The sequence below is a fragment of the Sylvia atricapilla genome, chromosome W (assembly GCF_009819655.1).
Source record: "Sylvia atricapilla isolate bSylAtr1 chromosome W, bSylAtr1.pri, whole genome shotgun sequence".
In the NCBI taxonomy this organism is placed as follows: domain Eukaryota; kingdom Metazoa; phylum Chordata; class Aves; order Passeriformes; family Sylviidae; genus Sylvia; species Sylvia atricapilla.
The window spans coordinates 13,347,287-13,372,396 of NC_089173.1; the positions used below are offsets into that span (position 1 = coordinate 13,347,287).

The following is a 25,110-nucleotide window of genomic DNA, read 5'->3' on the forward strand; positions in this document are numbered from 1 at the left end:
TTAGAAAGTCTGAGGTGTTGCAAAAGCGTTGTGAGATTACATGTTTTGCACCTCGGCAGTGGTTCATTGATCCGGCTGATTGGGAGAGTATTAACCGCAGATTTCAACGATTGAAACTTAAAAGGAAAAAACGAAAGGAGAGATCCAAGGCAGGACTGAATTAATCGCAAACATGGGGTTGATTTTGATCGTTGTGGCCATCATGCAGGGGGTGGAAAGTTTTTGGGCTCCCACGCAACCTAAAGAAAACATATGGGTTACCTTAGCAAATCAAACAGGCCAGGAGGCAATCTGCCTGTCTCTCTCCTCTCCCGGTAACCCCTTTACCACCTGCCTGGTGGGATTGCCCACTGATGTGTGGCCATGTCCTTTCACCTCGACCCATTCCCATACGTTATGCCAAAACTATGCAGATCATTGGGACCAAATTGTTCCCTACCTCCCTCCAGCCCCCAGGGAACCTCAAGAGCTAGAACTACTAGGATCAGTGAAAGCAGATGCCTGTGTTATGTTTAATTGGACAAGTACACTTCGAGCCTCTGGTACACCTACTGGAAATCAGACTTTTCCCATAATTGTTAATGCCACTATAGCTGCGTATAGAAATGTTACTGCTTGGTGTAACTACACTAGCACGAATGTTTCTCGGTCATCTAACACTCCGATTGCTTTGCCAAAAGGGATATTTTTCATTTGTGGGGATAGAGCATGGGCTGGTATTCCATCAAGGATAGAGGGTGGTCCGTGTACATTAGGAAGGTTGACCCTATTGACACCTAATATGACCATGATCTTACACAAATACAGAAATCACATGCGATTGAGGTCAAAACGAATGATACACGCATACACCCCAGAGTGCAGAGATGATGTAACGTTCTGGTCCCCGGGTGAAATCATTGCAATATCATTTTTTGTCCCTCAAGCAGCAGCTGCTCGGGCTTTAACATTGTTGGATAGGATGGCCTGTTGGCTGGCTAAACAAACTAATGCTACTTCTAAGGCCATTTCAGACCTGCTGATCGATGTGGATTCAGTGCGGCATGCGTCCCTCCAAAACAGAGCAGCTATCGACTTCCTGCTGCTGGCTCAAGGACATGGATGCGAAGAGTTTGAAGGGATGTGCTGCATGAACTTGTCTGATCACTCAGTCTCTATCCATGCTCAGCTTTCTAAGTTGCAAGAACTAACCACACATCTACAGAAATCCACAGGCTTTGGACTTGATGATTGGTTGAAAGGACTCGGTTTTGGCCCTTGGATAACTTCATTGCTGCAACATGGAATAATCTTGCTAATTGTTATTGTAGCTATCTTATTGCTTTTGCCATGTTTTATAAAATGCTTGCAACGCATGCTTATGAACATGATTGATGGTGGTGGGAAACAGCTTTTGTTAGCACAAAAAGAAAACGGGGGAAATGTGGGAAGCCTGCCTGAGATGTGGCTGCGTGAGAAAGGACATAGCAGCCAGATTCAGCTAATCTCTGTGTGAGAAACTAGGCGTACGTGACTGAAGCAGGGCCAACAGTGCCCTTGAAACACAGGTGCAGAGATACCAGCTGGGTTGTTGAGAATAGTTGGTATGCAGTAAAGAAAATTAACGAGATGGGAACTTGGAATCGCAAGGCTAGTAATAGAAAACAAAGCATTAGTGTTAGACCCAATCCTGAGCTTAGATTTTGCAATATGCATGAGCTAATTATTGTGTGTATAAAAAACGGCTGGTTGTACAATAAAGCGAGACTTTGTTGACCATGACAAGATGAGACATGTCTCCCATCTTTTCCAATAATGGTCCACTATTAAACAGGGGGAAAGCGAAAGCTTCACACATTTTGTAGATCGTTTGCAAACTGCGATTGATTCGTCTACCCTGCCTGCAGCTGCAAGGGGACCTGTGGTGACTGATTGTCAGAAACAACAGTGTAACACTGTCACCAAGGATATCCTATGCTCTCTGCCAGCAGGGGCCAGCTTGGCTGACATGATCAAACATGTGGTAAAGGAAGAACACCTAATACCTATGCAGGCAGCGGTTCATACCATAACCAATGCCATGGCATGCTTGAGGTGTGGCCAAGCAGGTCATATAGCAGCAAGCTGTCCCCAGCCAGCACAGCGGCCCGTGGCAGCACCCTCGACCCAACAGCGACAGAGACCCACCTGTTGGAATTGTGGGAGAAAGGGACACATGGCCAAGGAATGCAGATCCAGGCCCCAGGGAAACGGAAGGGGGAGGGGGCGTGCGGGCCATACTCAGCCTCCTCCCACTGCGAGATGGCCCAGCCTTCCCAATACCCAGTGAGGCAGGGGACCTTCATACCCCATATATATACAGGAACCAGTCAGTATCTCATCCTCGCCAGCCATTCAGTGGCAGAACCACGCACCACCACCAGCAGCAATTATGCACCCTTCACCACCACGAACTGCGCCAGTGTCACAGGGTCAGCAAGGGACGTCCCAGAGCGGAACCCCCCTGGGTGGCCCTGGTCATGAAAGTAGGGAAGGAGCCCTTGAGGGTGTGGGGGACATGTCAACTTTATGGCAGACAGGACCCTCACGTTTTAGGGCTTCAGTTTTTGGCAGACACTGGATCAGATTGCACCATTTTTCCTCAATCACACTGGCCCAGACATTGGCAAATTAAAGAAGTCCCTCCAGTGAACGGGGTGGGAGGACAATCCAGGGCATGGAAAAGCATCCAATTGGTGGCTATAACACTCCACACAAAAAAGGGGCCAGAACAAACAGTTGCCATTTACCCTTACATTTTGCAGGATTCTCCACCCTTAATAGGAAGGGATGTCCTGGCTATGCTCGGAGTCAAGATTACAAATTTATAATGAGGGCCACTGCCTTACACCCTCTGCTGCCAATCAAATTGACTTGGAAATCATCAGACCCTGTATGGGTTGAGCAGTGGCCCCTGTCCGAGCCTCGTCTGGCAGCTTTATTAGAACTGGTTGAGAGGGAACTGCAAAAGGATCATATAGAACCCTCAGTAAGTCAATGGAACACGCCTGTGTTCCCAATTCCCAAAAGGTCGGGAGAGGGCTATCGCTTAGTCCATGACTTGAGAGAAGTGAATAAAACAATCCGACCCATAGGTCCAGTTCAGACACTGTTATCCATGAACTCAGCTATTCCTGAAGGACAGCCATGTGCAGTATTGGACATTAAAGACTGTTTCTTTTCAATACCTTTGCATCCTGAGGACAGGGAACGATTTGCCTTTTCCGTGGTTTTCCCAAATGGCAAGCGGCCCAGCCTGCGTTTCCAGTGGAAAGTGCTACCTCAAGGTATGGTCGACAGCCCAACCATCTGCCAGATCACCGTGGACAAAGCGCTAACGCCAGTCCGACACTCCTATCCCGCTGCAACCATCATCCAGTACATGGACGACATCCTGGTCTCAGCACCATCAGCGAGCCAAGTGGATCATCTGGTATCCAGGATCACAGAGATCCTCCAGGCCAACGGCTTCGAGATCGCGAGCGCGAAGATCAAGAGAGGACCCTGCGTCACCTTCCTAGGAGTGGGAATCACAAGCTCCTACGTGACACCTCCCAAGGTGAAAGTCCACCGAGACGTCAAGACGCTCCACGACGTGCAACGCCTGGTAGGATCGCTGCAGTGGCTTCGCAACATCGTCCTGATTCCTCCTGAGGTCATGGACCCTTTGTATGACCTCCTGAAAGGAAAGCACCCCTGGGAACCCAAGGAGCTGACACCACAAGCAGCGAGCTCCCTCGACTTCATCGAACAGCAGATGTCCACTGGCACACTTGCCAGATGGAACCCAGTGATGCCCCTGGACTTATACGTGCACTTCACACCAAAGGGGGGAGTGGGAGCATTGGCCCAAGGACTTTCTGAAAAGGCCCAACCGATCCAATGGGTGGTCCTTGGAAGGCCTGCTCGTGCATTTTCCCCAGCAGTAGAATGCATCGCTAACCTCATCATGAAAGGCAGGAAACTCGCCTTGAAACACCTAGGGACCGAGCCAACGAGAATCCACCTTCCCTTTCGCAAGCAACCGACCACAGAATCAACCACAATTTCGGAGCATCTAGCCCTTGCTCTCATCGGATTTGGAGGAGAAATCTCCTACTCCACCAGACCACCCTGGACTCAGCTGCTGACCATAGTCGACATAGACTTGCCACCAAAGGTCATGGACAGACCACAGCCAGGACCAACAGTCTTCATAGATGCTTCCTCCACGACTTCTACTGAGACAGCAGTGTGACAAGCAGGAGAGCAATGGCATTGCATCAAAGCATGTGACCCCACACTGTCAGTGCAGCAATTGGAAGCAACAGCAGTAGTCCTGGCGTGTGGACTCTTCCAAGAGGAGCACCTTAACATCGTAACAGACTCTATATTCGTGGCAAGGCTCTGCCTAGCCATGGCAGGACCAGGTGTGTCAACATCAGCAGCAGCCCTAATGCTAGAAGAAGCACTCTCCTCACGAAAGGGCACTGTATCAGTCATTCACGTCAATAGCCACAACCCAGTCAAAGGTTACTTCCAGATCGGCAACGACAAGGCGGACGCTGCAGCGAAAGGCGTCTGGACGTTGCAGGAAGCTCGTCAATTGCATGAATCCCTCCACATCAGACCCAAAGCACTGGCGAAGAGATGCGGAATCACAACAGCGGATGCTAAACATGTAGTGGCTACCTGCCCTCACTGCCAGAAGTCACCCCTGTGGACTAGTGGGGTCAACCCAAGAGGTCTTAAGCCCTCAGAAATCTGGCAGTTGGACTTCACCTTGTGTCAGCTGCTGAAGCCTCGAGCATGGCTTGCAGTAACAGTGGACACATTCAGTGGAACGATCGTAGCCACTCAGCATCACAAGACCAACTCTAAAGCCACAATCCAGCACTGGCTGACAGCCATGGCGTGGCTTGGTATCCCCAAGCAGATCAAAACAGACAATGGTTCCAATTTCATTTCTAAACCAGTGCAGGAATTTGCCTCCAAATGGGGGATCACACTAGTGCAAGGTATCCCATATAACAGTACCGGGCAGGCTATAGTCGAGCGGGCAAATCAAACCCTGAAAACTAAGATGGAGGTGTTGGCAAAAGCAGAAGGCTTTACCAATTCCATTCCCTCAGGAGAGCAGGCGCGTATACTGGCAACTGCATTGATAGCATTGAATCAATTCCCTAGAGGAAATGAAGCAAACAATCCCATTCAAAAACACTGGGCCTCCAGAGCGCTAGAGGAGGGCCCGCAGGTTGTAATTAAAAATGAGCTGGGTGAATGGGAACGGGGCTGGAGATTAATGCTTACAGGGCGAGGGTATGCAGCTGTCAAAAAGGATGGGAAAATCAGGTGGTGTCCTATTAAATCAATCAAACCTGATCTTCACAGTGAGCAGGATGAGACTAATGAGAACTGTGAGTTTCTGTTTACAGGACATGCTGGTGGGGCGGCCACGTAACCCGTACATGCCTCTCCCAGAGGAACAAGACACACCACCAAGCCATCAGAAAGCACCAGAGAAACCCGCGCGGGTAAGACCCAAGCACCAACGATATGCCTGTGTGATTTTGTTGCTGGAGCTTGTCGCCAGAGGACAAGCCAGCTCAGATTACTACCCACACCAGCCGTTCAGGTGGGTCATGAGACACCTTACCAGCAGCAAGGTGCTCAGAGACATCACCACACCAAACAGTCCATCCTTCGTGCTCCGTATTACCGATCTGTTTCCAGGACAACCAAAGGTAGATCCCTATTCTCCATTTTCATCACACACGTACCTATCCTATTGGTGCCCAGCTTCAAACGCAGGAAAAAGTTATTGTAACAACCCCGGGTGGGGATTTTGTGGGCATTGGGGCTGCGAAACCATAGTAACAGATGCCAGGCCGTCAGGGCCTGGGTGGGACCCACAAGAGCCTGACAAGTTCCTACAGTTCACCTGGGCACCCGCAGGTTGCAAAACACCTCTCTTTGTACAGGGGAACTCCTACCGAAACAGCTATAAAATCCCTAAAATTCGAAAATGCATATACTATAACATGACAGTCTTGCAGCCCAATCATCCTAGTTGGACAGTGGGTAAAGCATGGACAGTGGTCCTTCAAGGGTCAAAAAAGTGGGTGAACGTGCGAATTACCAGGCTCCAACCCTCAGCACCCTGAGCGGTTGGACCCAACAAGATAATTAAAAGCACGCAGACAAAGAGAAATATGACCTACCCCAAAGCTGTACCCACAAGCATCAGCAAAATCCCAACTAGTGATGCAAAAGTCTTTCAGATGGACCGATTAGCTAGGTCAGACCCAGACCCAATCCTTCGTATGTTAGAAGCTACCTTCCTATCTCTGAACGAATCTAACCCTAACCTAACCAATTCCTGTTGGCTCTGTTATGATGTCCAACCCCCTTTCTATGAAGGAGTTGCTTTAAACACCCCATTCAGTTACTCCACAGCTGATGCACCTCAACAGTGCAGATGGGACACACCCCGCAGAGGTATTACCCTAAGTCAGGTCACAGGCCGAGGCGAATGCTTTGGTAATGCAACCCTAGCTGAGCGAAAAGGGAATGTCTGCACCAGAGTTGTAAAGCCTAACAGAAAGAATAATAAGTGGGTAATTCCAGCTACGTCTGCAATGTGGGTTTGTCAGAGGTCTGGAGTAAGTCCGTGTGTATTTCTTCCCAAGTTTGATGATTCTAACGACTTCTGTGTCCAAGTTCTGATTGTTCCTAGGGTCCTGTTCCACTCAGACGAAGAAATGTACAGCCTTTTCGAAGAATCCAACAGGCTCCACAAAAGAGAGATACTGACAGGTGTAACTATCGCAATGCTGCTCGGCTTGGGAGCAGCCGGTACGGCAACAGGTGTTTCGGCCCTGGCAACCCAACACCAGGGTCTGTCTCAGCTACAAATGACTATAGACGAGGACCTGCAGAGGATCGAGAAGTCCATTTCCTACTTGGAGAAGTCAGTCTCGTCGCTTTCAGAAGTGGTCCTGCAGAACAGGCGAGGACTGGACCTCCTGTTCATGCAGCAAGGAGGTCTGTGTGCTGCCTTGAAAGAGGAATGCTGCTTCTATGCGGACCACACCGGAGTCGTCAGAGACTCCATGGCCGAACTCCGAAACAGACTGGCTCAGAGACAGAAAGATAGGGAAGCTCAGCAAGGCTGGTTCGAATCCTGGTTTAACCAATCCCCATGGTTAAGCACTTTAGTATCCACTTTGGTAGGCCCATTGGCAATGCTACTTTTAGCTGTTACCTTCGGACCATGCCTGCTGAACAAGATAGTCTCATTTGTCAAAGCTCGCCTAGATCGGACTAACATTCTGTTCATAGGCCAACATGAAATGCTGTGAATTTATCAAGGAAAATTGCCAGTCACAAGATTTCCAAACTTGCCTGGCAAAAACTTACTCAGGTTTCCAAACTCCTTTTTCCCTTGTTAAACCCTAACCTTCTACCTCATTTAGTGCCTATATCTATATCTATATATGTATAACTACCTCGTTCTTTTGTGAAAGAGGGGGGGGGGAGATGTGGTTGGACAGGGACAGGCGAAGCGGAAGATCTCGGGCTGTAATGGAAAAAGCATACCCCAACCCCCCTAAGATAAGCTATCTCTAAAGGAATGTAGACCCTTACTAACATGTGCCAGTACTTTTCCACTCCGTCTTCTAACCCAGGAAATGTGGCAATATCCCCTCTGACGTAGTAAAGACCCCAGAGTATATAAACTGCATTTTTTACTTAATAAACGCCTCTGTAACCGTCTGCCACGTTGGTATTAGCGTTTGTTACTAGGCCCGGCGGTACCAGCAGAATGTACACGCCGTGCTGTCGGTCCTGAAGACCAAGCCTCCACAGTTGCTGAAAAAGAAAGAGCAACATTTACCAGATTTGAATTTCAAATATAACAAAACAAATAACGAAGCTTTGATTAGGTTTTTTGCAAATGCTCAGGGCTTTTGGCACTTTATATGGACTTTAAGACTTTCAAAGGCTTGACAAGTGAAAACAGAGGAGGTAAGGGAATAAAAGGATTTTAAAAAGAAAAATTAGGAGTTTTAGGCATACAATACTATAATTTAATTTCAGAAGGGTTAAATTAGCATAAACCTCAAGGATGCATTTTGTAAGAGTTTCAAACCTCAAAGCATCACAAAACACTTCTGTTTAGATTTCTTATAAATGCATATTTAAACCAAACTTCACTGTTTTCCTGGTAACTTCAACGTTTACTTAATCATACACTACAAGTATTAAGATTACTTGGAATGTGCTTTTACTACAGCCAGTTTGATAGTAGGGACTCATTCTGTTTTCTGTTTAACTGGATATGACTTAATGAACAAATCAGTTCTAAGATGTAGCCAAAATATCCATTGCATTGAGGTCAAAGCATATCAACTAAGGATAGCATATGTTGTATGATTTTCTCCTTTAAGTGAGAAAAACATGTCTATGTAAAACTTGAATTTAAGCTTAAATGAAATTTCTGAATGTCCCTATTTGAAGATTTAATCAAAATCACATCTTAATAGTACTATTCTAGTACTTACAAGAACAAATGTAATCTTAGAAGGAAAAGAAATCTCATTATTTGTATTCTGCATTTGCATTAAATCCTTTTCTTCTGATATTATCCTTATAGTCAATGCTCATTTAATTTAGTTCACAGAATAAAAGCTATGGGGTGAAAGAACAAAGCAACCTTCTTTACATATTAATATGTAAAACTGATATTTTTAAAGGCACCATTTCAGCAATATGTTTATTTGACTGTCATTTATGTTTGTGAATAATAGTTCCACTAAAGAGTTTATCCATATGTCCTGGGGTGACTATGATGCCTCTGTATCCCCAATCGTCTGTTCTGTGTGTGCTGTAGGTTGTGTTCTGTATCTTTAAGAGTGGTTCTGAGGGTGAGCAGGGAAGAAGATGCGCGCAGTTTGTTTTTGACAACTGTTCACTCCTCCACATTCCTTTTTCTGTTTTGTTTTTCTTTTTTCCCTTCTTCCTCAGGATGGTGTGTTCGTTGGATACTCAGACAGCGACCAGGGAGAGGTTTTTTTTTTTTTTCCTTTTAGTCAGTTTAGCTAGCTGAGGCAAAGAAGCTTCCTGGACTGGTTTTCTCTCTTTTTCTTGGGACTGTTTAAGTCTGCTCTGGACTGAAAACTCAGAGAAGGATTGGGATCCGGAATCTGTGGCCCACTGGGGCCTGGACCTCGGCATTTTCCTGCACCAGAAAGACATAAACTAACTTCTGGCGAGAACCTCCTCAGTTTGCCATCTCTCTTAGGAGCAGTGAGAGGTTTTGTTGTTTAATTTTTATTTTTTTTATTATTATTATTTTATTCCTCATGCTCGTGGGCATTTTGTTTGTTAAATAAATAGTTTTTCCCACTTTTCTCTGAGGAAATTCTTTTCCCCGGACCGGCTGGAGGGTGGGGCCGTTTGGATTTGCTCCCCAGAGTAACCCCATTTAGAGGTTTCCTCCCAAATTAAACCTAAACCAGGACAATATATTTTTATTGGTGCCAAACTGTGGGGCGAGAGAGAGTGGAAATAACTTGTACTGATTATTGATTGCATCTGGTTGTACTTTGTGTGGGGATAAAGTATTCAGTAGCCATGTTGCTCTTTGAATTCCTAATGTCTCTTGGAATAGAGTCCTTGCTGTTTTTCTGTTCCCTAGGTTTCTTTGAGGTTTTAATATCTTTCTGGTCCCTAGGTTTGTTTTCTTATCCGGAATTAGCTCCAGTGTTGTCCCTAATACATAGCTTTTACCCTAGAGGTGCAGGAATTAGGATTGCTGTTTTGTTTGGCTCAGTGATCATGATTTATAGAAAGTTTATGAAAGTACTGGAGTTTGTGCCAGGTATTTGTGGTTTATGGTTTTTTCATCCTACCCTGCGTCCTAGTTCCAGCAGCATGTTTGGGGGATTTATGAATAATTGCACCCACTTTGTTAGAGGAGGAATAGGGGATGAAGCTTTTCAGTCTTTCCTGTCCCTCTTATCTTTCAAATCGGTTACATCACTTTTGGGGAATGTTCAGTGTTCCCTGAATGTTAAAGATATCATCTTCCTCTATATCGTATGCACCTTATCTAAAATAAGGGCTGAGATTTCCAGAGGGGCTGATGAGACTGCTGACCCAGAAGTAGATCCAGAGGTAGACTCAGGTGTGGAAAATCCTGTGTGGTGTGGAGAATGGGAGGATATAGGCCAAACCCTGAAGGAATTTTCTGACCTTATAGCCTGGGACTTTCAATGTGAACAGATTCAGAACCCGGCTGAGGTGGGGAAGTACTTGAAAGAGAACTGCCAGGATGATTCCAACGACAAAAGGATTATTGCAATAAGCTGGGCCCTGGCACATGCTTACCACACACTGCTAGATAAAGTAAGGCTGAAGATAGAGGCTGGGGGGCAAGGAGACAAATCAGCAGCTACCCCAGTCACTCAGACAGCAGCTGAACCAGACAGTGAGTCTAAGACACTGGCAGTCGCCAGAGCAAAGAGAGCACAAAAAACTGATCAACCAGTGGATGATGATGCAGGTGAAGGACCCTCGAGGCCTCCCGATGACACCCAATCAGAAGCCAGACAAACTGACATAAAATCAGAAGTTGAACCAATTGACACCAAATCAGAAGCAAGACCAAGTGGCCCAAGATCCCATTCCCAACCAGCTGGCACAAGATCAGGAGCCACTATTGGGTCCTTTTCTCTGAAGGACCATCGAGGCTTAAGAAAGGATTATACGCGACGACCAGATGAATCTATAATTAGTTGGTTAGTCCGTCTTTGGGATGCTGCAGGTGAGGATGCAATTCTGGACGGCACTGAAGCAAGACATTTGGGCTCCCTGTCACATGATCCAGTTATTGACCAAGGAATGATGAGGGAGGCTACCCCTTGCAGTCTCTGGGAACGGGTCCTGGGAAGTGTGGCACAAAGATATCTGTGTGCAGACGATCTCTACATGCAGCAGACCCAGTGGAAGATCCTAAAACAAGAGATTCAATGCTTAAGAGAAACGGCAGTGGTGAAAATTGTCTTCTCAGATGGCCTAAACATTAAGAACCCAGACTTGGTACCGTGTACACCCGTGATGTGGCGAAAACTTGTACGACTTGGGCCACAAGAATACTCTTCTGCTTTAGCAATAATGAAGCGGGATGACATGGGGGAGATTGTGCTGGATATGGCAAAGAAACTTTGAGCATATGCAGATGCCGTGCATGGCCCAACACATGCCAGAATCGTGGCTGTGGAAACCCGTCTGCAGAAATTAGAAAGTAAACTAGATGAGAATCACGATATACTCAGAGATGAGACTAAAGAGATGAAAGAGGGCTTTCTCCAAACCTCGGCTGTGCAGGTCAGAGGTTCTGGCACCAAATGCAGACGTTCCCCAGATAGAGAGGGAGGGGGTATCCCACGAGGTAAGCTGTGGTCCCTTCTGCATGATTGTGGAGAAGACATGAGGAGATGGGAAAAGAAGTCTACTGATGATCGGGCACAACGGCTGTGTGAATTGTTGGATGGCAAAACTCAGAGGGGAAGTTCTGTTAAGAAGGAGGTAGCTCCAGTCACTCAAGGACATACGGATAATCAGGCTTAGAGAGGCCCTGCCTCTAGCCAGGTAGAGGCTAGAGAAAAGCGTATTTTTTTGATTGTGTGGATTCGTTGGCCTGGCACATTAGAACCACAACAATATGAGGCCTTGGTTGACACTGGTGCACAGTGCACATTGCTCCCATCAAGACATGTGGGAGAAGAATCTGTTTCTATTGCTGGTGTGACAGGGGGATCACAGGATTTTACTTTGGTGGAAGCTGATGTTAGTCTGACTGGAAATGAGTGGAAGAGGCACCCTATTGTGACTGGCCCAGAGGCCCCACGCATTTTGGGCATAGACTTCCTCCGAAATTGGTATTTCAAAGACCCAAAGGGACTCAGATGACCATTTGTGATAGCAGCTGTAGATACAGAGGGTGTTAAGCAATTGAACACCTTGCCTGGACTATCAGATAACCCATCTGCTGTACGACTTTTGAAGGGGGAAGACCAACAAGTGCAAATTGCCACTTCCACAGTGCATCGCCGACAGTACAGAACAACTTGAGATGCAGTGATCCCCATCCACAAGATGATTGATGAGCTGGAGAGCCAAGGGGTAGTCAGAAAAACCCACTCACCCTTCAATAGCCCCATCTGGCCTGTACGTAAATCTGAAGGAGAATGGAGATTGACTGTGGACTATTGTGCCTTGAATGAAGTGACTCCACCGCTGAGCGCTGCTCTGCTGGACATGCTGAAACTCCACTACGAGCTGAAGTCCAAGGCAGCAAGTTGGTATGCCACTATTGTCATTGCTAATGCAGTTTTCTCCATTCCTCTGGCTGCAGAATGCAGGCCTCAGTTTGCTTTCACCTGGAGGGGTGTGCAGTACACCTGTAACCAACTGCCCCAGGGGTGGAAGCACAGTCCTACCATTTGCCATGGACTGATCCAGGCTGCACTAGAAAAGGGTGAGGCTCCAGAACATCTGTAGTACATTGATGACATCATTGTGTGGGGGAACACTGCAGCTGAAGTGTTTGAGAAAGGAGAGAAAATCATCCAGATTCTCCTGAAAGCTGGTTTTGCTATCAAGAAGAGCAAAGTTAAGGGACCTCCTCGAGAAATCCAGTTCCTGGTAATTAAGTGGGAAGATGGACAGCGTCAGATTCCCACTGATGTCATCAACAAGATCACAGAGATGTCGACACCAACCAGCAAGAAGGAAACACAAGCTTTCCTAGGTGCCATTGGCTTTTGGAGAATGCACATTCCAGAGTACAGCCAGATTGTGAGCCCTCTCTACCTGGTAACCCGCAAGAAAAACATTTTCCAGTGGGGCCCTGAACAGCAACACGCCTTTACCCAGATCAAACAGGAGATTGCTCACACGGTAGCCCTTGGCCCAGTCAGGACGGGACCAGATGTGAAGAATGTGCTCTACTCTGCAGCCGGGAGCCATGGTCTGTCCTGGAGCCTTTGGCAGAAGGTGCCTGGGGAAACTCGAGGCTGACCACTGGGATTCTGGAGCCGAAGTTACAGAGGGTCTGAAGCCAGCTACACTCCAACAGAGAAGGAAATTTTAGCAGCCTATGAAGGAGTCTGGGCTGCATCAGAAGTTATAGGCACTGAAACACAACTCCTCCTGGCACCCCGACTACTGGTGCTAGGGTAGATGATCAAAGCAGAGGTTCCTTCTACCCACCATGCTACTGATGCCACATGGAGCAAGTGGATTGCTCTCATCACACAGCACACCTGTAATGGGAAACTGAATCGCCCTGGGATTTTGGAGATAATTACGAATTGGCCTGAAGGTGAAAACTTTAGTCTTACTGATAAAGAGGAACTAGAGAAAGTGACACGTGCTGAAGAAGCTCCACCATACAACCAACTGCCAGCAGAGGAAACACGCTGTGCTCGTTTCACTGACAGTTCCTGTCGCATCATGGGAATGAACCGCAAGTGGAAAGGAGCCGTGTGGAGCCCCACACGACAGGTCACTGAGGCCACTGAAGGGGATGGTGGGTCAAGCCAACTCGCTGAACTCAAAGCTGTTCAATTGGCCCTGGACATTGCTGAAAGAGAGAAGTGGCCAAAGCTCTACCTCTACACCGATTCATGGATGGTAGCCAATGCTCTGTGGGGATGGTTGAGGAAGTGGAAAAAGGCTAATTGGCAATGTAGAGGAAAACCAATTTGGGCTGCTGAAGAGTGGAAATACATTGCTACCAGGGTAGAGAAGCTACCTGTGAAAGTCTGCCATGTAGATGCCCATGTCCCCAAGAGCAGATCTAACGAGGAACATGGAAACAATGAGCAGGTAGATCAGGCTGCAAAGATAGAGGTGTCAAAGATAGACTTAGATTGGCAACACAAGGGAGAGTTGTTCTTAGCTCGATGGGCCTGTGATGCCTCAGGTCATCAGGGCAGAGATGCCACCTATAAGTGGGCATGAGACCGAGGGGTGGATTTAAACATGGACAGTATTTCTCAGGTTATCCATGACTGTGACACATGTGCTGCAATCAAACAAGCCAAGAGAGAGTGAGGCCCCTGTGGTATGGTGGACGATGGTCCAAATATAACTATGGGGAGGCCTGGCAGATTGATTATATTACACTGCCCCAGACACGCCAAGGCAAGCGCTACGTGCTCACAATGGTAGAAGCCACCACAGGATGGCTGGAGACCTATCCTGTACCTCACGCTACTGCTCGGAACACCATCCTAGGCCTTGAAAAGCAAGTCCTGTGGAGGCATGGTATTCCTGAGAGGATTGAGTCAGACAACAGGACTCATTTCAGGAATAGCCTTATCAGTGCCTGGGCTGGGGAACATGGGATTGAGTGGGTATACCATATCCCCTATCATGCACCAGCTGCTGGGAAAGTGGAGAGATACAGTGGACTGTTAAAAACCACTTTGAAAGCATTGGGTGGGGGATCTTTCAAGAATTGGGAGCAGCATCTAGCAAAGGCCACGTGGTTAGTTAACACCCGAGGTTCCATCAACAGAGCAGGCCCTGCCGAGTCTGAGCTCTTGCATACAGTAGAGGGAGATAAAGTCCCTGTAGTACATGTAAGAGGTTTGTTAGGGAAGACAGTTTGGATCAATTCTGCCTCAAATACAGACAAACCCATTCATGGGATTGTCTTTGCTCAGGGACCAGGTTGCACATGGTGGATAATGCAGAAAGATGGAATAACACGATGTATACCTCAGGCAAATCCGATTATTGAGTAAGAACCATGTGTAAATATAATTTTTGTTGAATGTCACTGCCATTGTCTGTATATAGCTGTATATTGTTTTTATATAGATATATGCATGTATAATGTATGTGTATTTAGAGTTAGAATTCAATTAGTTTTGGTAGGTTGACGATATGGTGATAAAGAATAGAATGTCCTGGGGTGACTATGATGCCTCTGTATCTCAAATCGTCTGTTCTGTGTGTGCTGTAGGTTGTGTTCTGTACCTATAAGAGTGGTTCTGAGGGTGAGCAGGGAAGAAGATGCGCGCAGTTTGTTTTTGACAACTGTTCACTCCTCCACATTCCTTTTTCTGTTTTGTTTTTTTGTTTTTTTTGGTTTTTTGGTTTTTTTTTTTTTCTTTTTTCCCTTCTTCCTCAGGATGGTGTGTTCGTCAGATACTCAGACAGCAACCAGGGAGAGGTTTTTTTTTTTTTTTTTCCTTTTAGTCAGTTTAGCTAGCTGAGGCAAAGAAGCTTCCTGGACTGGTTTTCTCTCTTTTTCTTGGGACTGTTTAAGTCTGCTCTGGACTGAAAACTCAGAGAAGGATTGGGATCCAGAATCTGTGGCCCACCAGAGCCTGGACCTCGGCATTTTCCAGCACCAGAAAGACTGAAACTAACTTCTGGCGAGAACCTCCTCAGTTTGCCATCTCTCTTTGGAGCAGCAAGAGGTTTTGTTGTTTAATTTTTTCTTTTTTTTTTTTTTTTTAATTCCTCATGCTCGTGGGCATTTTGTTTGTTAAATAAATAGTTTTTTCCACTTTTCTCTGAGGAAATTCTTTTCCCTGGACCGGCTGGGGGTGGGGCCATTTGGGTTTGCTCTCCAGAGGAACCCCATTCAGAGGTTTCCTCTCAAATTTGACCTAAACCAGGACACCATTCTTCTGAACTGCATACAAGACAGCTGTATACAGCTATCAGCTTGAAAACCCTACCTATAAGAAGGTGTTGCAGAATCAGAATCCCCGATACATTAAGGTTGAAAAAGACCTCAGAGATCATCGAGTCCTACCTTTGGGCAATCACCACCTTGTGAACTAGACCATGACACTAAGTGCAACATCCAGTCATTTCTTCAATCACCAGGGATGGGTGACTCCATGACCTCCATGGGCAGCCCATTCAAATGTTTAACAATACCTTCCATGAAGAAATTCCTCCTGATGTCATGTCTGAAACTTCCCAGGTGCAAATTGAAGCTCTCTCCTCTTGTCCTGTCATTAGCTGCCTGGGAGAAGAGGCCGACCTCCACCTGGTGTCTTGGGGTGATATTATAAAAATACTGTGTTCCCCTATCATCAGCTTTATGCCCAGAAATGGGTGCTGTAGCTTTAAACTTGGGGCCAGGGGGGGAAGCCAGGGGAATTCCTCAGCATGCAATTTGTGTTTAGGTCACACATACTTTCCCATTGTCTCTCAGTTCTGCAGCACGGAGAGAGAGTACATTTTTTTTTGCTTTTAGCTAGCTTCTTTTTGTTAGCTGAGGCAAGAAGTTTTTCCCGGACTGCATACAGCTTCTTCAGTGATTTCTGTGGCTTCTTCTGGAACTGTTAACCTTTGCTCTGGTACAAACACCAGAACATCGCCGGGAGCCCCACGTGGTAAGTCCTGGCCAGGAGGTTGCAGGAATGCCTCATCCCAGCTCTGGACCTCGGAGAAAAGCCAAGACATGGCTAAAGGAAAGTACTCTGAATGCATCAGCTTTCTCCGCAGTGAGGAAGTTTAAAATCTAGCATCATTAATTTTCTTTTTCCCGTGCCCCATGGGCACTTTGTGTGTTAAATAAACAGGTTTTTTCACTTTCCTCCAAGAAATTCCTTTTGTATCAGTGAGGGAGGGAGTACCAAAACCTGCCTTCTCTAGAGGAGACATTAATTTTAGGACGTTTCTTCCTGAACTTATCTCAAACCGAGACACCTGGCTACAACTTCCTTTCAGGTAGTTGTAGAGAGTGATAAGGTCTACCCTGAGCCTCGTTTTCTCCAGGCTAAACAACTCCAGCTCCCTCAGCTGCTCCTCATAGGACTTACCCTCTAGACCCTTCACCAGCTTTGTTGCCCTTCTCTGAAATTGCTCCAGCACCTCAATGTCTTGTAGTCAGGGGCCCAAAACTGGACACCGGATGTGAGTATGGCCTCACTAGTGCTGAGTACAGGGCAACAAGCTCTTCCCTGGTCCTACTAGCCACACTACTGATGATACAGATCAGAATGGCATTGGCTTTCTTGGCCACCTGGGCACATGCTGGCTCATATACAGCCAGCTCTCGACCAGCACACCCAGATCCTTTTCTGACAAGCAGCTGTCCAGCCACTCTTCCCCCAGTTTGCAACACTGCATGGGGTTATTGTGACCCAAGTGCAGGAGCAAGCACTTTGCCTTGTTGAACCTCATACAGCTGGCATCAGCTCATCAATCCAGCCTAGCCAGATCCCTCTGCAGAGCCTTCCTACCCTCTAACAAATCAACACTCCTATCCAGGCCCCAAGGAGACAGCAGACTTCCTTGTTAGATGGGTCTGATCAGCATACAGGGTGCTCCATCTCCCTCAGAAGGGAATCACCTGCTACAGTTACCCTTCTTTCTTTTTTAACACCCAAAGTTGTGATCCATCTGGTTGACTGACTTGTTCTGGGTAACCCCTCAGAGAGACCTTCATCTCCATTATCATTTGCCTGACATTTTCATTTGTACAGGTTTTTTTTCACTTTCTCTGGCTGCACATTGGGTGCCAGTACAGTTGTGGCTTGGCTTTCTGTCTCTGGAGCTGGGATGCAGCAGGCACCTCCGGGCCACAGTGGGGGCTCCTGGTGTTGGTCTGAGTTTTCGGACCCGAACAGAGATGAACAGTTCCAGAAGAAGAAGCAGAAGAAGCTACGGTCCTGGGAAAACTTTTGCCTCAGCTCACAGATGAGAAACTAGCTGAAAAAGCACAGCTACCCTCCCTCTGTCCATGCTGCAGACAATACAGGAGACTGCAGCTGCAGCAAATCTGGAGAAGCATATGCAATGAAAAAAAAACTTCCCTGAAAGAATTCCACCACTCTCCCTCTTCAACCTTAAAGGCACAGAACTTATATCTGGACAAAAAAGCAGATGATAGGGGATACCGGACCATACAGTCACACCAGGACACCTACACAAAAAGCATTTAGGCAGTTTTAGCTATTTGCAGCCAAGGAGCAAATACAGCAGACTAAACAGCACACAACACAAATCCAAAGCATGTGCACTTACAGATCATATTCACAAAACTGTCTCAGATAATTATGGTTTAGCAGCCAAAGGGAAAAAATTAAAAATTCCATCAAGAATACTTATATGTCAGAGGAACCAGAAAAAAGGTATTGCTTTATAACTGATGCAGAGACAAGTCATCTCGCTCTCAACAGGCACATGCAACAGCTTAATACAATGAAAACATACATTATGCAAAGCCCCACTGTTCTACTACCATAAAGAGCAGGTCACTGCTGCATTTGTCTTGTAAAGTAGATTGTAATTCTTTTTCACTGCAGAAATACTCAGTTACATTGACAAGAGGAATGTTGACACAAGCTTCTGTTTACATAGTTTTTCATTTCCCATATAAAAATTGGAAAAGCAGGTAGAGTCCACATGATAGAAGCTAGCAGTCTGTGCTTGAAAACAAAATAATTTTCAGAAGTTGTATCAATTCATAGCATCAAGCACTAATGTTATATTATCATTTTGAGTATATAGATGCAGTTCTTTAAATTCCATGCATACATCATAGCTTCAAAGTTGTGGTCAAAACTGGCATTTGTTAGTACATTGAAACACCTTCAGCTTTCTAAGGCTGTGCATGAAATCCATTAGTCCTTTCAAAATTATTTTCATTATGCTAGACAAGAGGAAAGGGCCACATGATCTAAAGTTTCATGTGATCCTTTACTTGAGCACGTGCTGGTATCAGCAACAAGGCAATACATCAGAAAAACTGCTTTCAATAAAATAGCGAAGTATTCACAGAATCATATTGCAGACCTCCATTATGGCTCACACTGATCCACCAGTTAAGGATTTCCTAAAGTGGGTAAATAATACTCTGGAGTAAAGCAAAGACTCACTGAAAAGCTCCCCCACTTAAAAAAAAAAAACCAAAACAAGTCATATTTTTCTGCCACATTTTTAAGGCATAATTTTGATTATGCCTCAATAAAGTGCCTGTCGAGCACTTCCATGTATGTTTGTTCAGAAAAACAGATATTTTCAGTTAGCATTATAAATTATTTATTACTTTACATAACCCAAGCAGCAGGCAGCACCTCCAAGACATACACCTCACCCTAGGAAGGGATAAAACAGACTTTAGGATACAGTGACTCTAATCATGTTTTCTGCAGTATTTGTGAAAAATCTTACTAAAACATCTATGAGATCAAACCACAATATATTATAAAAACAATAATGTATAAAACAGTAGCAACACAAAATGAAAGAGGTGGAAGGTACTATGAAAGACTTGTTGGAAACTAAGCAGAAAAGCTCTATTGAACATCAGTGTTCCAAGAGCAATTTTTAGACTTGCTGCAGAAGTTTCAAGAATGAAGGTGAGCCATGGAAGGGCTACCTAGGGGTTGCTGTAGACAGAAAAACAGACACTACAGGTAGGGTAGTCCAGGATGCATTTCTGTGGATTTAAGTTAATTTTATATTTAACATGCATCTGTAGATTTTATTTTAACATGTATCTATAGGTTTTATTTTTTCAATTGTTCTAAAGGGTCTGACAATAGATGATTTCAAAAGCGAGGCAATTATCAGGAAGGTAGAGACAGAAATTTCACAATCCAGGTCACAACAGATTGATGATGATTTCCCTGCCTACAGCCCTCCCAAACAGTGCAGGAGACTACTTAGAGAGCAAAAAATCTTCCAACCTGACCTTTCTTTGCAACTGCAAGAACAGGTAAAGAAATGTAAACATATTTTTCCTGCAGCAGTGATAAGTGTTGCAACTCCACAGTAAATAAACATACTACATGCACAGGAGGAAAAAAATAGGAATTCTGTGATGAAAAATAAAACAACTGAAAAATAAAAGCTATAGTGATACAGCACTAAAAGTAGCATAACTGCTCTACTCATTTAATCTAAGTAACATCTTTTGAGTGTTTAATTCTCAAACACCACACATTTTTCCTAAGTTACTGTGTGTTGCCTCCAGACTATGAGCATCTTTAATAGCTACATGAGCTAGAGTGGCACACAGGTTGATAAGCCCTGGAACCACATACTGCTTTCTAAACAAAGGGAAAGGGCCAAGAAGTAGTAAAAATAAGGCAAAATATAGGGGAGGGGGAGGGGAGGGGAGGGGAGGGGAGGGGAGGGGAGGGGAGGGGAGGGGAGGGGAGGGGAGGGGAGGGGAGGGGAGGGGGAGGGGAGGAGAGGAGAGGAGAGGAGAGGAGAGGAGAGGAGAGGAGAGGAGAGGAGAGGAGAGGAGAGGAGAGGAGAGGAGAGGAGAGGAGAGGAGAGGAGAGGAGAGGAGAGGAGAGGAGAGGAGAGGAGAGAATGCAGATTGACAAAGAGGCAACCAAAGGCAAATGACTGGCCTTTGATAATCTCTATCCAAATAGTTCACACTTTGATTTAATTACATGGATGTATACTGTTTTTTCCATGAATTCCCTTTAACTGCTAATGTGCACAGGAAAACTATTCACCAATTATTATTTGATGTCTTTAAATCTTAAGATTCCATAAAGCTGAATAGAAAGGGTCAAGCACTCCCTTGATGTGGGAAGACAGAAATAGTGCTAAAGGCAATCTTGCCTTCATTATATTGCAGCTGTGTTAATTACCAAAGAGTGGGAACAGCCTTGCTCTCACAGCTGTGGGTGTGATAAAAGAATAAGTTAGTTGGTAGAGAGTCAGTTGGAGTCTGCTGGCTGTGTTGTGAGGAGGTAGGGATAGGAGGTCATGTGAGGGATAGATAAGGTAAGCCACTGTATAAGGGACAGACAGGGTTAGGTGGCCATGCTAGGGACAGGAAGCAGTGAGCTGGAACTGCAGGAGGAGTAAAAGAGCCAGAGCTGTGGGGAGCTGCCCATAGGATTGCTACATAGAAAAGGTATGAAAGACTTCTAGATAACATGGTGCTGATGCTTGAAGCCCTCTGAAGTTTTATTGAAGCATTCTGAGTGTTGTGGCTGTCTCAACTCCAAAACCTTGAGAGGAAGGAGAATGAAGAAGAACTAGGACACCAAGCAAAAGGACACTCAAGCCAACAGTGAAAGTTCTGCTTCTCATGCTTGGGAAATGCTGTGGGCAAGTGTAATTTAAACAATAAAACTCTTTCCTGAGTGTTATAAATAACGAGTCTAATTTCATAAAAGAATGCCAATTTATTGATAAAATATTGTGAAATAAAATTTTATGGAAAAAGCCAAAATCAATTGGACAGCATGGACCCCAGGATCGATGCTGGGTGAACCTTAGATGCGACAGCATGCCATATCTCTCCCCATTCACAAATTCTGCCCATGCACAGTCTAGTTTTATACAGTTTTTCTTGCTCGAGGCAAAAGTTGCCTCACCCTATTGTCTACTCTGTGGGTGTTTCAAATTCATATTTCTTTTCTTTTCCTCTGCTGGTTTGGTAAATGGTTTTCCGGGCAGTGTTGAGACTCCTGATTAGATTTTTGGGAACTTGGCATACGCACGCCCACTGGTCTGATGTAGATAAGATTCCAGTCAGGTGATGATCACCGAGTTGTTAGCAATCCCATCTCAGGAGAAGGCCCATCTCTTTCAGGAGACTCCTTTTATTTTGCAGATATGATTCTCCTGTTCCTGGAAATGACTTATAGTTGCATCACACTTTTTATTTCAAGGAGGCAGAGGCATTTGTTACAGTGTATGTTTTATACAGGATATTGATCTAAAAAGAATGAATTAATTCCCCAATGATTATAACACTGAGCAAAGGTGCCAAAACTCAGTTTGACAATAACCACTTTGCTCTATATACTGACTTAATAATAAATCTAAAAGAAGCTTGTACAACTGAGCCACCAGGCTATAGCAAGACTGGAAGAGGGCTATTTGTCCCTCTTGTGAATCTGGGCTGTCAGGAGGGGGACAAGAAAGATCTACACAAGAACCAGAAATCTTCATTCTGCTGTTAGACACCCTCAGGAAAAGCACTGGTATTCTTGCCTCAGTTACCAATGCACTAAAGTTGACCTGCTGCACTTAAACATTATCTTGTCACTGCCACATACAGAGATGGGTTGAGGTATTTTTTTCCTCTCTACTCAATCCTCAGATATTCATCTAGCCATGAGAATAGAAATCCATTAAATGCTCAGCATATCCCAGAGTATGCAATAGGTAGCAAGCACTGAAGCATAGTCAGAATTGTCAAAGATCAAAAAGTCCGTATTATATCTGACAGGATTTAAGAAAAACTGATCTTACACCCGAAGACAAATTATTAGAACACATTGTTCAGTTTAAAATGCAATTTTACAAGAGTAATTTAGGGGAATAAAAAGGGGGGAGAGAAAAGAGTTGCTTTCAACACCGCCTGTTTTGCATCTCACACCTCATCAAATCTAATGCATTTTTCTTGGCTTTCAAAGCATATTCCCAATTCTTCCTACTTCCTTCCTGCTGTAGTCCTTGTTTTTATCAGGTCTCAACACCCATTTCCCTTAAAACTCCCCAAATACCAAGGAAGACTCACTGCACCAATTAGAGTTGAACAAAAAAAGGTTATATGAAATAAGGGACTTGCCAGGACATCTTCTAGGTGGGAAAAGATCTCTAAGACCATCAAGTCCAACCTTAACCTAACATTACCATCCAACTTCATCACTAAACCATGTCCACAAGTGCTACATCCACACATTTTTTAACACTTCCAGGGATGGTAATTCTATCACTTTCCCTGGGCATCCTGTTCCAATGCCTGATCATCCTTTCAGTGAAGAAATTTTTCCTAATATCCAATCTAAACATCACCTGGTGAAACTTGAGGCCCTTTCCTTTTGTGCTGTCAATTGTTACCTGCAAGAAGAGATCGACCCTATCCCTTGCAAAAATGTCCATTTATGTAGTTGCAGAGACTGATAAGGTCTCCCCTCAGCCTCCTTATCTCCAGACTGAACAACTCCAGTTCCCTCAGATGCTTATCATAAGACTTATTCTCTCTTAAGACTTATTCTCTTGTCCTTTCACAAGCTCCACTGCCCTTCTCTGGAGTCACTCCAACACCTCAATGTTCTTATCGTTGTGAGGGACCCAGAACTTAAGACAGTATTTGAGGTGTGGTCTCACCAGTACTGAGTACAGGGAGACAATCACTTCCCTCATCCTGCTGACCACACTACTGCTGATACAAGCCAAGATGCCATTGGCCTTCTTGGCCAACTGGGCACACACTGGCTCATGTTAACCTGACTGTCAATCAACATCCCAAGGTCCTTTTCCAGCCGGCAGCCTTCCAGCCATTTTTCCCCAAGTCTGTAGCATTACATGGAGTTGTTGTGACCTGAGTGCAGGACCCAGCAATTCACCTTGTTGAATCCCATAAAATTTGCCTTGGCTCATAAATATAGTCTGTCCAGATCCCCCTGTAGAGCCTTCCTACCCTTCAGCAGATCAACACTCCCACTAAACTTGGTGTTATCTGTAAACTTACTGAGGGTTCACTTGATCCTCGCATCTAGATAATCATTCAATATATTAAACAGAACTGGCACCAGTACTGAACCTTGGGGAACATGCATCTTTTTTGTCATATTCCTGATATAACCTCAAATTCCTAAAGTTGGCCAGGGTTGAGGATTCATAAAAACAGTCCTTTCTATTTGCGTCAAAATTATGTTTGCTTAGAAATGAAGCTCAGTCTGGTCAGATATTGTCCTGGATTGTAGTATAGGATGTGCACAAAGTATTCTAGCACCATCTTCATGAACTGATGAATCCAATTGTTGGAGCAGTGTTCTTCCCAGGCCCCCTCCCTCTGGGGTGCGTCTGTTAATGGCCCATCAAATGCCTTGCTGCATGACTCATAGATACCTCCCTCCGGAAGTTATCTCTCTTTAATGGGCTATCAAGGACCCCCTGTATGACTCATCATCCCATTGTGAGATGCTCCGCCCAGGGGGAGGAGCCAAGCATTCTCACCTGGATATAAGCTGGGATTTGGGACAGTAGAAGTAGCTTTTAGCTACTTGATTTCTAGAGGATTAGAGCTACCAGACCTTTCTACGAGATCACTGCTTCAGGAAGACCACCTTGTCTGGACTGCTTCCATCATCCTGATCAGGTTGTATTCTGACTCTGTCAGTGGTCTTTTGTATTAATGCATTTATTTCATTTTACCTTTTTTCCCTTTTCTTCTCATTAAATTGTATTTCTGACTTGCAGCCTCTCACTCATTTTGCTTTCAAACCACTACAGATATATAAAACACAGTGGATGTACCAACATTTAAAAAATCAAAATGAAAACATAAATTGGTTTACAAAGACTAGACCTGCCTGATTCTATAATTCTCATGTTAGTCTATGGGTCAATAACAAGTCTAGCATGATAAAAACAAAATGCTAAATAGAAAAATTATCTTAACACCTAAGTATTTAGACATAACACCTAGTCTCAGACACAGAAAGGAAAAAGATATGCATATAGTGCAGCTCTCCTCTCAAAAGACTCAAAGCACCTTCAACAGCATTGTTTGCTGCAACATATACTTATGTAGTCAATTGAAACTGCCAATTCACTGGCCTTGCCCTGAAGTCTTCTTTCAGGAAATCTACAGTGTCTAGCAATAAGTGCACTTAGAAAAATTAGTAACATTAAATGACAAGCAATATCATATGTTTTAAGAGTTCCTAAAATAAAAGGAGATATATCATTGCAAGTATTCCATATCAGCTGAGCAGCCCTATCTATACTTGCTTACTCAAACAAGCAATTTTAAGGCAATACAAGTTATTTCAGATTATCAGGGGGAAGAAAGATGAACAACTCTCTCCCTATTCCCCTCCCCCCAAACACCAATATGTTCTAATGCTCATGTTCATAACAATAAATATCTCTGACATTTAAATATTAAACCTTTCTTCCTCCTCTCTCATTTAAAACAGATATGTTCAAAACACTGGATTTTGATTACTCTGCAGTAAGTCCATTCACCTAGATGACACTAAAGAGACAGCAAATGTATACTTTCACGCTTTATTTGTTTTCAGAGAGAAAAAAAAATCTTTTTATTCTTCGACAATAGAAATTATATTAGGACGATTACCT

At 44.8% G+C, this 25,110-nt stretch overlaps 1 protein-coding gene and 1 long non-coding RNA gene across 3 annotated transcripts in view; one reads left to right on the forward strand and one right to left on the reverse strand.

The window, feature by feature from the left end:
* LOC136373457 (ceramide transfer protein-like) overlaps positions 1 to 25,110 on the reverse strand; it is a 193,344-nt gene that overhangs the window by 47,406 nt on the left and 120,828 nt on the right. The window lies entirely within an intron of this gene.
* The window catches only part of LOC136373473 (uncharacterized), a 166,354-nt gene continuing 161,837 nt past the window's right edge, over positions 20,594 to 25,110 (forward strand). Inside the window, exon 1 of the long non-coding RNA XR_010745651.1 lies at positions 20,594 to 20,920. This is a non-coding gene — a long non-coding RNA (uncharacterized lncRNA). The remainder of the gene's footprint in view (positions 20,921 to 25,110) is intronic.